The sequence below is a fragment of the Candoia aspera genome, chromosome 6 (genome assembly GCF_035149785.1).
Source record: "Candoia aspera isolate rCanAsp1 chromosome 6, rCanAsp1.hap2, whole genome shotgun sequence".
Classification (NCBI taxonomy): Eukaryota; Metazoa; Chordata; class Lepidosauria; order Squamata; family Boidae; genus Candoia; species Candoia aspera.
In genome coordinates, this window is record NC_086158.1 from 34,665,812 (window position 1) to 34,678,520 (window position 12,709).

Sequence of the window (12,709 nt, forward strand, 5' to 3'; positions counted from 1 at the left end):
TCAGACATATCAGCTGACCTTCTACAATAATATTAGCTGCATTTCCCATCTCTATCATTATGCAAACTAAGTTCATTATTAAATTGTCAAAAGCAGATTTCATCAACTTTTTTATTTATTGTTTGGATTTCTCATCCTTAAAAGTGAATTAATAAATGGTGAACAAGTAAAATATATAAAAAGTAAAGAAAAAAATTCTTAGTTGTTTAAAATCTGTTCTTAGGCATTAGCCTTCCTTGGGCTTACGGAGGCAAAATAGAGAGAGTCAGTGTCTCATGTTGTCTTCATATCCATGCACTCATCATAGATACTTACATGTGAGCAACATGAATAATCAGACCACTATAAAAGCGATTTATTATGTAGGTCTTTTAATCTTCACTTATTTCACAAGCTAGACACATAGCAACCAAATACACAATTTGTTTAAAAGGAACAGAAACAAGAGGAATGAACTGTACTCTATATTAAAAGCATACATTCAGAAATTCAGGGAAATGAACTTGGTCATATTGGAGAGCATATCTGGATTAAAATAAATGAGAAAACACATAATGGCAATACTGTTGTTGGTTTCAACTATTGTCTGCCTAATCAAGGGGAAGATGATTTCCAGAAGTAAACTGCAGACTTTTCAAAAAGTCGTGAAATAGTAGTGATAGGGGACTTTAATTACCTTGACATCTGTTGGCAAACAAAGTCCAGGAAATTCCTGACTTGCTGAAACTTTCTCCTTCAGAGAGTAAAGAAAGGCACAACAGGATCAGCTATCTTTGAATTAGTACTAACCAATAGGGAAGGTTTAATCAATGACAGATCAGTAGGAACATTGGGAAAGTGCTTTTTGATTTTTAGGAAAAACCGAAGCCAAGTACAGCCCTTTGTGAGTCTTACACTTTATGAAAATAAAATTTAATAACCCCAGAGGTTGGATTCGATAGCAGAAGGTTGGTTTTGATAGCAGAACAATCTAATGGGAAAAGGAGCTAAAATAAGTGTTTCTAAACAAACTAAAAACATAATTGCAAATAATTCCAATAAGGAGAAAAATGGAGGACAGAAAAATATATATTATGGGGTGACACAAAAAGTTTAGGGAAGATCTGAAAATAAAACTATGGGGAAGTAGAAGTAAGGATAGCTCACCAAAGAATAATACATAGAGATAACCCAGAGAATTTCAAAAAGTTAAAGCTCAGAATGATCTGAGGTTGCTGAAATGCTGCTGCTGTTAGGGTAGAGTGGTGCTCCCTGGCAGGTGGAGAGGTCAGAGCGAGGCTCATCATGGTGGTAGCAGTGGAGGTTGCTATCAGGAATATGGGAACAGTAATGTTTCTGTCATGAGCACTGATGGTGAGCAGGAGGGGGCCCCTATCCAGGGGGGAAGTCTGAGTTGAGCAGTCATTCAGAGAGACACAGAACAGACCCGCCTTGACTTTTGGGGTTTATCTGTATGGGTTTTCTCACGCTTCTTCAGTTTGTTAGGATTTTCTGTCTGACGTAGCAGTAATAAAACACTAGAGACTTATTCCTCATCTCATCATGGTTCCTGACTGATAAGACAGTTTCTGTGGAAGGAAGGAAGGAAGGAAGGAAGGAAGGAAGGAAGGAAGGAAGGAAGGAAGGAAGGAAGGAAGGAAGGAAGGAAGGAAGGAAGGAAAGTTTGGCTGCTGGGCAAGGCTCTGTGCCTCCAGCTGCCAAAAGAGAAAAGGCATAGAGGCATAGAGACCCATAGCCAGATGGCAATAAGTGGTCCTGCAGCAAGCCAGTTGGATCCCTGGAGATCATTGATTCCCCTCAGTCTCCTTCTCCCTGTGAATCAGAATGTTTGCATAAGAGGATGGCTTATACTACTTTTCACTGACCTCTGCCTGAGCACCAAGTATTACTGGGGAGTATGCAGTTCATCACAGATGGTGTCCAATTTGTTGATCAGGAGCTTGAACAACATTCACAGGCTTCAGGCCTTGCCCTTGCAATCGTAATTCCTTACCCAGTTCTGTCACTTAAGTAGTTGTTCTACTTAGTTAGCTGCTTCATTGATTTATTTAGATGATTTATATGACTGTCCATCTCACAACAGTGACTCTAGGCAGCCTACAGAGGGCTGCAACTGGGGGGGGGCAAGTGGGGCATGTGCCCCAGACACCGCGCTGGGGTGGCACCAAAATCGGCATGGAACCCATGTTTGCCCCAGGTGACACAGACCCTAGTTTCAGCCCTAAACCTATAAGGATTAAAATACAAACCACAACATATAACCCACAGTGCCCTAGATTAAAACAATAACCCCAATCACACACACACACACACACAAACACAGGGGGGAAAAAAACCATCAACAACAGCCAAGCTGGCCTAACCTCCTGGCCCAAATGCCTGGGGAAACAGCCAGGTGTTCTGCATCTAGCAAAAGGCTAACAGGATCAGGGCCATGCAGATCTCCAGGGCAATGCTCTTCCATGGGACAGGTGCTGCCACAGAGAAGGCAGAACTCTGGGGTCCAACAAGATGATATTATTTGATAGAAGGGAACCTGGAACAAGTCTTCTCTGCTGGATCTGATGGGTTTAGCAGCAGGTTCATGTCAAACTGCTAGGGAAGAGATGAAGTTCATTATTCCATTAAGAGCTTTATGTGGATCTGGATTTTTCTTCAGCTGCATTTTGTTTGTTTTTACAGTGGCTTCTACAAAGATATTATTCTGAGGGAATTTGAGATTAGTTGTTTGATGGTGAAATGCTTTTGAAATGCTCAGTACGCCAAGATAGGAATTGAAACCTATTATCATTCTGGACCTACTTTTAGACAACATGACAGCAAAAATATACTTGCAGTGAAAAAAGGAAGTATGGATGTATATACTCTCCAATCTGGTAATTTCTAAGAAGCTAGAAAAATAACCTGTGATGGAAAAGTAATATAAAATATCTGATACTATCTTTTATCATGGTTGTTCAAGAAACTGTGATGCATCAGTGGCTCGTGATAAGAAGCTCCTCCTCTTGAATGCAAATCAGCACTGTTGAGTTTCAATAATCACTGAAATCCTTAGCCATCAGGGTGATTCTTTTGCCCACTTCTGTCACTTTGTATTTCCCTGGTATCTGCTATGGATTTGAGACAGAATTTCTTGTAAGTTTGCAAGAATTATTAGGTGATTTCCTCATGTCATAACCATATCTTGTACCACAATCTCACAGTACACTGACTAAAAATTTAGATGCATTTTATTCAGCTCTCATTTTGTAACCATTCTTCTTTACTATATTGTTCAATTTCATGCAATATGATGTCTTCCTGCTAGGCAATCCATATGTCCTACAACTTATGACCATAGACAGAAATGCTAAACCAATAGATTAAAATGCTTCCTGAATTTAGTACCTTGTCTGTCATTCTTCCAAATGCTTCCTGGAAAGCACATCTGCAACAGGTAGCAAATTCCTTGGTACATGGGAATCTCTAAGGAGTATCAGGCCATCCACATTCAGAACTATTATAGACAAGACATGAGGTCATCCAATCTTTTAACTGTAAGAATTAAAGTTTATCATTTGTTTCATTCATAAACTGTAGGCTGACAACAAAATACTGAATCCATTCTCTTAATCAGTCTGTCTGTGTCTGTGTCTCTGTGTGTATACATGTGTATATACTGTGTGCCAGTAATGTGTGTGTGTGTGTGTGTGTGTGTGAGAGAGAGAGAGAGAGAGAGAGAATAAGAGAGAGAGAGAGAACGAGAGAGAGAGAGACAGCTCTTGAAGCAAATTACACAGGATGGAGGGCTCGTTTTCCTGAGACCATTTTAATAGAGCTGCAAGTTCATAAAAATGAGGCATCTGTAGAAATTAGTCTGCTTTCCCAGGTCAGATGCCACCAGAAAAGGTATAACAGTTAAGGCTTTTCAGTTTTCCCTAAAATAATGATTTTGATGGGATGCCAGACAAACTAGCTTTTTTCAACTAATAATACATGATATGCAAGGCAAAACAAAAACAAAACAACCACACACAAAAACAAAAACCAAAAGGTTCACCATTCCCAAGGATTGCTAGATTTCTATTATCTTTTTTTATTTTTTATTTATTAAAACATTTGGAGAAAAAGAGGGGAAAAAAAAGAAATAATTGTGTAGAACTAAGTAGATTGTCTCATTAAAAACCAAAACAGAACTAGAAATCTCCATAAAACTCTGCACAAGATGTTAATATCACCACCATTTATCATTATTCCAAGGATAATTCTGGACTTCTATTATCATATAGCATGAAAGTTCCTGAATGCTGTATGTTTCTCAGGATCTGGGTATGTGCCCTTGCCGTCAACCACATATATCTTAACAAACATCAGGTGTTGGACTTAACATTCATATTTTTCACTGTTAATCATGACATTTGCCTCTGCCAGACACTGTAATACTTTCCATGGCATAATATGCCTCTCCAACTGCCATCCTATTATTAAACATCCACATGACAAAGAATTCCATAAGTTCCTCAGAGTAGGATGCTCATTCTCTTCTGGATGTGTTCAAAGACCATGTGAACCAGTGTCCACTTAAAGCAATATTGCTCAGAGAGTAAAATATCACAGAGCTTTTAGCCAACAGGATCTATCAAAACCCACCATTTGCAGATTTGAGAATAAGGTTTAATTACCTGGCTCAGTATGTCCCACAACTGGAATTGATTTTAACCCACACGCCATATTCTTTTTCATCTGAGTCAGAGCCACATGAATGTATACATCCCTATGAGGTTTTTCAACAACTGCCAGTGGAATAAACCACTCAGTGGGTTCATGAACTGGCTTAATAATCCAACCTCTGATGATTTAAGCCATTTTTTTTACTTTGTCCAAAAGTGAGGACTCTTCATGCAAAATTCCAAAAAACACTTAGAATCTGGCTTTAATTTGATCTCACATGGTGCTTCAAATAGTCACAATACTTGGGAAAGTGTGAGAAATTCCATCTGTGGATCAACCAGTCCTTCAAGCATTTTACTAGTTCCAAATATTCTTGGATTATCACCCTAATCCTTTCAAAACATAATTACTTCTATTCCTGTGCTTCCATATTGCAATATAGTTTCAAATCTTCTCACAATTGCTAAAGGAGCCTTCATGGCAGATGCTTCTTATCTCAGTCTAGTTCACAATTATAGGATGCCCATTGACCATGCCATCCATATTGTCGGTTTGGCTTTTTCATGTATCCCAGAAAGCCAGCAGCATTGGCAGTGATTTCCCATACTGTTAAACCAGCAGAACATCCTTGTACTGCACTTGTAGCATACAGTCTTTCCCAGGCAGGCTTCTTTCCTATTTGTTTGTTGCCCTTGGATTACTGGCATTCCCTCTCTGTGTTGAGACTGATGGCTTTTAAATTATATCTCTAGACCCTGTCTGATCTTTTTATAACCCCCCAACCTAACCCCACTTTGTGGTTTGGACATGCCAACTTAATGGACAAGATTGCTAGCATGAATAAAGGCTTTCGTAATTTCTCAGGTTCACATTTCCCTCCTTTTTCACAATTTGTAATTGTAAATTTCCTATAGATGCCTGCCTAAAGCCCGTACTGATTTTGTCTTACATGTGAAAAAAGCAGTTAATTCTCTAAATTATAACTTCTGATAGTATATAAAGAACTAGAGTCATTAATGTTGCAATTCCTGTGCTGAAACTATCTGTTCTACCATATTTCTCAAGCTGTATAATTAGATATCTCAGCAGGGAAAGTCACATGAAGAACTCTCATTCATTTTCATACAAATTTTAATGGGCGGGAGGGAGCTGTGCCCTTGAGGAATTTTGATTTACACACTTTCCACTTTCCTTTCTCATATGGAAAGGTTTGCCAAAATCTATCTATTCATGTCATGAACTTATTTATAAAATGCTGTTTTCTTTAAGTGTTTATAGGTCCTTTCAAAGTAATTTGGTAATGATCAGCATCAAATTATTCAGGATGGTATAATCAAACTGGGTGAATGGGCTTTAAATGGGAAATGCAGCTCAATGCAAGAATGTACAAAGTGGCAAAAAATTCACTTTAAAAACCCAAATTTTATATATGAGAAATCTAATAAGTTCTCAGCTATCAGTGACCATGAAAAGGATCTTGAAGTAATGGTGGAGAACACAATAAAAGTGTCAACCTAAAATGCAACTCTTAAATATCAGTTTTATGCTAAAAACCATAGGAAAGGGGTGAAAATAAACCTGCCAACCAGCACAGTTCTGGGTGTTTGGGGCTTTTTAGCTTGCAGCAAAAGCAGAAAGATATAACATGATACAAACACATACTGTCATTGGTGCCATGGGAAAAAAGGCAAATAAAAGCTACTGTCCCTCTCTCACCTTGTTAAAAGTAGGAATCATCAACTGAAACTAAATAGGGGAAGATTCAGGCTGATAAAAGAAACTATTTTTAAAAAATGGAATTAACTGCTATTGATGTGATTATGGCTATCAGCTAACATATTTTCCCTTGCGGCAAAATAAGTTTTATTTGGTCATAAGTGGCATAATTTCCTTTGGGGAGAAATAAATACGATTTACATCTCACCGCCATACCACAAAATGATAAAGTTAGAATGTTTATACTGAGTTTATCTTCTCTCTTACCAGCTTTTCTCCTGGTAGCAGAGTGTCTTAGTGATGGGAGGTGAGGGAGGGGTATTATATTCTGTTCCTCATTGCTGGTACCAATTGCTGATAAACTACTAAAAGTTTATGTATATGTATAGATAAAATAGGATATATGCTGTTTCTGCTTAGAGGTACAGACTTCTGTGCTTATTTATGGAATTATAATTTGCTATTTTGTAAGGGTAACTAGTGTTTTTCTTTTTCTTTTCTATATACTGATTATCTTCTTTTCCTTTTCTTTCTGCCATTTTATTCTGTCTGACAACTGCCTTTGTCCTTTATCCTCATTCTTAATGTTATCCTTGCTTACATTATAAGAGCAAACTCAGCAAACTCTTTACATGCCTTAGTAGAATTCAAGTATACTACCATTTTATCACATCCTCTTTTAAACATCATGTGTCTAGTTGACTAATCTATTTCAGTAAATACTTACAGAATGGACCAATTATCTGATCTAACAGGACTGTTTTTAAGAAGCCAAATTAATTTACTTGGGGAGGTATTGCATAATTTGGTGTCACCACTAAAAAGAGAATTTTTTAGTCAACGACTCTGTTGACAAAGAACAACCCAGGAAATCTTACAATCATGCTTCCTCTAGCTGTTATTCAGAATAAATATATATTCCACTTGCCTCTTCCTATTCACCTTCGTGAAGAATTACAGTGCCATGTGTTGATTTTAGACTGTTATCTCCATTATGTTAAATCAGCCAATATAAATACTGGAATGCTGTATTTCAAACTTAAATTAGTACCTCAATCTAAATTAACATATCAATTATATTTAAAATATCCCACACATCCCAAATTCTAAAAATTCACAAAACTTCCATTAAGAATCAACTATGCCAGATGAATAGGATTTGAGATTTTTAGTACTCATAATGGCCCTAGGCTGTCTTTAGTTCTCTTTACATAGCATTTGTATGTATGGAGTTCTTTTTCACATACCATTTGGAGAAGCAAGAAGGTGAATTAACACATTGTAAAGGTTTGTGCTTCAGATTACTTAGCAGAGTCTGCAAAGTCTGAAAGTAAAATTTTAGCTAAGGTCAACAAGATTGGATCAGGGTCATGTACAGCTAACTCATCTTGGATCATCACCTGAAAGAACAGTTGCAGCAGCAGTACTCTTGACTCATTCATTTACAGGAAAGATCAATCTTGACAGCATTTCTAATATGAAGCTGAACCAAGTATTACACTTCTAATATAATTCTGGAAACAGGGCTCCTGGAAATCAATAGTGCTGTTTCCTAACATCTAAAGCTCTTAATGATATACTGTAATTCCAATACTAGTAACCCCCCCCCCCAAATGGTGATACCTTATCTATTACACAAAATAGATGTCATTTGTGTTTAAATACTAATAAACTGAAATCCAGAAAGAGAAAATGATACTGAACGTGGACACATCTGAGGCACAGTGTACTGACTGAATGAACATAACACTTAAGTCATGTATTTAAATGAAATAGCAAAATCTAGTGCAATATTCTCTTTACCAGTAAAAAAAAATACAGCAAATAGATAATGTGTTAATTATATATAGGAACATGCATAAAAAAAAATAATGTTGGGCAAATGCTGTTTAAAAGGTAATGGACAGTAATTTTTTGTGAGAAAGGACTGGTTTTTTTTAAAGTAGTGAAAATAGCTGTATATACGAGTGTACTTCTGTCCAGTTTGTTATATGCTTGTGAGAGTTAGGTATGAAAAGAAAGACATAAAAGTTGAATTAAGTGAGAATTAGGTACTTCAGAAGCTTCTGGCAAAACAGAAAGGCATAGGGTCCAATAAATAAATAAATGTTGACTGAATGTAGATATGATGTTAATATGTTTTCTACTACAGATTAAGGTTACTATGGTAACTAAACATTTTGGCTGGGTGAAGAGGTTGAATTTAATTGTCCCCTTTTCACGTGTTAATGGTTGCATTGCCTAAGGGAAAAACTTGCCTGAACTTGTTTTAGTTTCAGTTTCCCTTCTGTGTAGGCTTGCAGAGAATATGCAGCTGAGAGAAATATCTCCTCTCAGCAAACAGCCTTTAAATTTGTTTGTTTTCTGTAAATAAAATTATTCTTATAGAAATGCCTGGTGTGTGACTTTTCTGATCTCTCCTGGGCCAAATGCTTTCCTAGCACTCTGCCAACAGGTTATGGGCCCAGTAAGCAGCCCAGTAAACTCAGTAAGCCCAGTAAAACCCAGAGAGAATAGAGAGATCAGCTCCACACCTCATGCACAATTTAAAGGCAGGTAGCAAAGACCTGTGAAGATTTTCTTTGGAGCCACCTGGATATTTTCCAGCAACTGCCGGTCTACAGGACAAAGAAGCCAGCTGAGGTGACGTGCAAAAGAAGGAAGAAGTCATGGCTACCTCCCAGCCTTCAGCAATGCCTCTGGAGCGCCTATCAGAGACCAACTATTTGAATTGGGCCCTGAAGATGGAGATGTATCTTCGCAGAGAGAATCTTTGGCTGCCAATTGGTGAGCAAACCCCCCCAAAATCCCAGTGCTGAATGGCTTAAACAGGATGAGCAGGCTAGAGCCACCATTATCCTGGGAGTTGAGGACAATCAGCTAGTCCACGTGTGAGGTATGCAGTCTGCAAAGCAACTTTGGGATGCTTTGAGAGACTTGTATGTAAAGGCAACAGCAGGGAGTAAAGTTACCCTGATAAAAAAGCTGTACAAAGCCTACCTTGCAGAAGGAGATAGCCTTCCTGAGCACCTGCATTATATTCAGCAGCTGTTTGTTGAGTTGCAGGAGAGAGGAATGGAATTTACACTTCTCACAAAATCCTATATCTTCCTATCCTCACTGAATGAAATGTGGGACATGCTCATTTGTACCCTGGAGGCTATGCCTGAAGCAGACCTCGCCCCATTGTATGTTACACAGTGCTTATTCGCTGAATGGGAGAAGAGAGAGGAAAGATCCCCCCCCCCATCTCTTCTGGAAAGCTGCAGTACCAGAAAACAAGGGAAAAGAAGGGAAAGGAAGCTGAGGCCACAGCGCTAGCCAGCCAGCGATGCTTCACCTGTGGTTCAGCTGGACATTTGCAGAAAGACTGTGCCTTGAGACCTAAGAGTAGAAAGACAGAGAAGAAGAACACAAGGGCAACACAGAAGAAGGCTCTTCAGACAAGCCAAATTGCACAGGTTGCTGAGAAGGGTAATTCTGATGTATGGGTGTTAGATTCTGGGGCCAATTGTCATTTATGTAATTGTAAAAGCTCTTTTGTGTCACTGTCTAAAACTGAAAGACAAAGTGTATCTTTGGCTGATGGGTCTGTGACCAAAATTATGGGACAAGGTGACTTGTATTTATCCTGCTTGGGAGAAACTGTAAAAGGTGTGTTGTATGTGTCAAATTTACAATCAAACCTTTTATCTGTGGCACAATTGGCTGCAACAGGGTATGTCATAACATTTAAGAAAAATGGTTGTGAGATACGTAAAAATGGGAAATTGTGTGCTACTGGTATATTAAAAGACTCCTTGTACATTGTGCAAAATGCAAGGAAGCCAAGCTGCAAGGCTGCAGTTGGCAACACTCCATATCATGACCAATGTGTACACCTGATGCGTAGGAGATTTGGCCATGCTAATTTCAAGTATATAGCACAAATGCCACAGCTGTGTGCTGACCTAAAGATAAAACCCTGTGACAAATACTTATATTGTGTAGTTTGCAAAGAATGCAAAACACTAAAAGCTCACTCTTTTGGAGTAAGCAACGTTATGCAAAGCATAGAAAGGAGAATTGTGTGACACGTACGTATATACAATATAAATCAAGCAATTGGCTTAAAAAAAAAAGCAACCAATTTGCTATATGATTATATTAGCTGAATAAGAAATGGAATTACAGAAGATAATAAGATCCCATAGAATAAGAGAATAATATAGGAAAATGACTCAAATAACTCTGGAATAATTATGAAGTCACAGTAAATTAAAATCTTTATATCTCTTTTTCCAGTACAAATAACACGTTTGTATACATCCTTTCATGGTTCAGTTATATAAAACTGATTTTCTTTGGTACCTTTGGGAAATTCTGTGAAGTTATTAATGTATTGTTTTTGTTTTTTACTAAAAATGAAGTCCTCAGACTGAATTGTACCTGCCTGGTGGGTCATTCTGTACTTAACATATCAAATTAGTTTACTTCAGAGTAGTGAAATTCCTGTCATGCCTATAATGCAGACATTACACTCTTCAATACAAAATATATCCACATTTTTCATTGATTCTTTAGGGAGCCACCAAGATTTCTTTACCTAATCCTGGGTAAACTCTGTACCTTCATCAATCTGTCACCCTAACATTTAAAAAACTTTTATTTGTAGGCTATGTAAGCTACAATACTGAAGGGGGCTGCTGATCAGTAAATCTAACTGATGAAACTGATGGCTTTTTTTATTTTGAAATTTAGTGCTTGATGTTGCCGTCAAAAATGCACTTCCATGACTTGTTGGAAGCAAAGAGAAGCTATCAAGAAAGAGATGCAGAGAGTAGTTACCTATATTGTGTACAGTTACAACATTTTCAAACTCTAACTGTCCCTTGCATTTTTATATATCTCCCTTACAGTCAATCATTCATGCTCATGCTCACACATGTGAGGCATGTGCTTCACAGTTCTCCTCATTTGCTTTCATCTGTAGCTCACAAGTGGCCGAGATTGGGAATCTTGAAACCACTAGATGTACATTTATGGTATCCAGAGGAAATTTATTCAGGAGAAAAATGTTAACAGTGCTGAAGGAGATACCTGTCCCTAATTTTGACCTAGAATTTCAATTAAAAGGCAGCTAGATCTTGAGAAGTAATGAGAACACTCAGTTATAATAACAATAAAGCTTTATTGGTTTAACAAGTTAGGCACCACTCTAATTCATACTCAATACTCTTGCTATTAAAGTTGGCCAAGTCCCAGTATGAGGGAACAGGACGCTCTTATTTGGACATACTTACATGTACAGCTCTACCTCCTCTATTTGGAGCCTTTATAGTTTCTGCTGCTGGGCAAAATTTCATCGTCCACAATTAATTGATCAGTTGCTGCTCATTTTTATATCTCAGTGGCCTGCTTTCTCATCCATTCCTCATCTGCTTTTTCTCACCACTCCTCCTTGGAATGTGTACATGATGCACTTGTTTCCAGATGATGATTATTATCCTCATATGATGGTGCTGGCATTTTTCTGCCTTTTATTTTGAGGTGCTGGCTCTAGCCTTCCAGAGACTTGTATTTGTCTTTATTGCAGTATGCTCAATTGGTTTCTGCCATAACTTTTTCTTTTGCAGATTCAGTTTGCAGCAGAGAACTATTTCATCCATTCAAAGTAACAGGGAAAGCAAAGCAATGAATTGCACAGCTGTGTCCAATTCAACTGACCTTAGAGCTCCACATAAATGAGAAGCACAAAGCAGAGAATGATCTTTCTGACTTGAGGTCCTAGACTTTACCTGGCTTTCAGGGTATAGAGTAAAACTCTATATTACAAAAGGGATGGCCAACCATTTTAGACAGCAGCCCTTTTGAGTGACATGTGAGGAGCACAGGGAGGATATGGTGTGACACATGGACATCACTGAAGAATGGAGCCAGGATGCAGAATAGGATTTTACTTGTGTACTTTTTCCCCTTCTTCCTATAAAAATTTCAAAAGCCTTTATCCACCATAAAAACATAACACTATATTTACAAAATTATTAAAAACAACAAATAATCTTCTGTATTTAAATAATCTTTATTTAAATAATCCTCTTTAATTTTTCTTTTAAATTCAAAATGCATTCCTAGCCAACAGTAAACTTTGTTTAACTTTGCTGACTTACAAATTTGCATCACATGCAACAGGAAGACTTCAGTGTATTCATCCTTTCCTCAAACTAATTGAAAGATCATAAATTATTTTAATTGGTGCTGTATTTTCTACCAATTAAATACAGAAAGAGGATCCAGAGGCCATTAGAACCCCTTCAACTGAACCTTCCAACACAGTTCAGCAAATTTCACCCTTCTTCTTTCT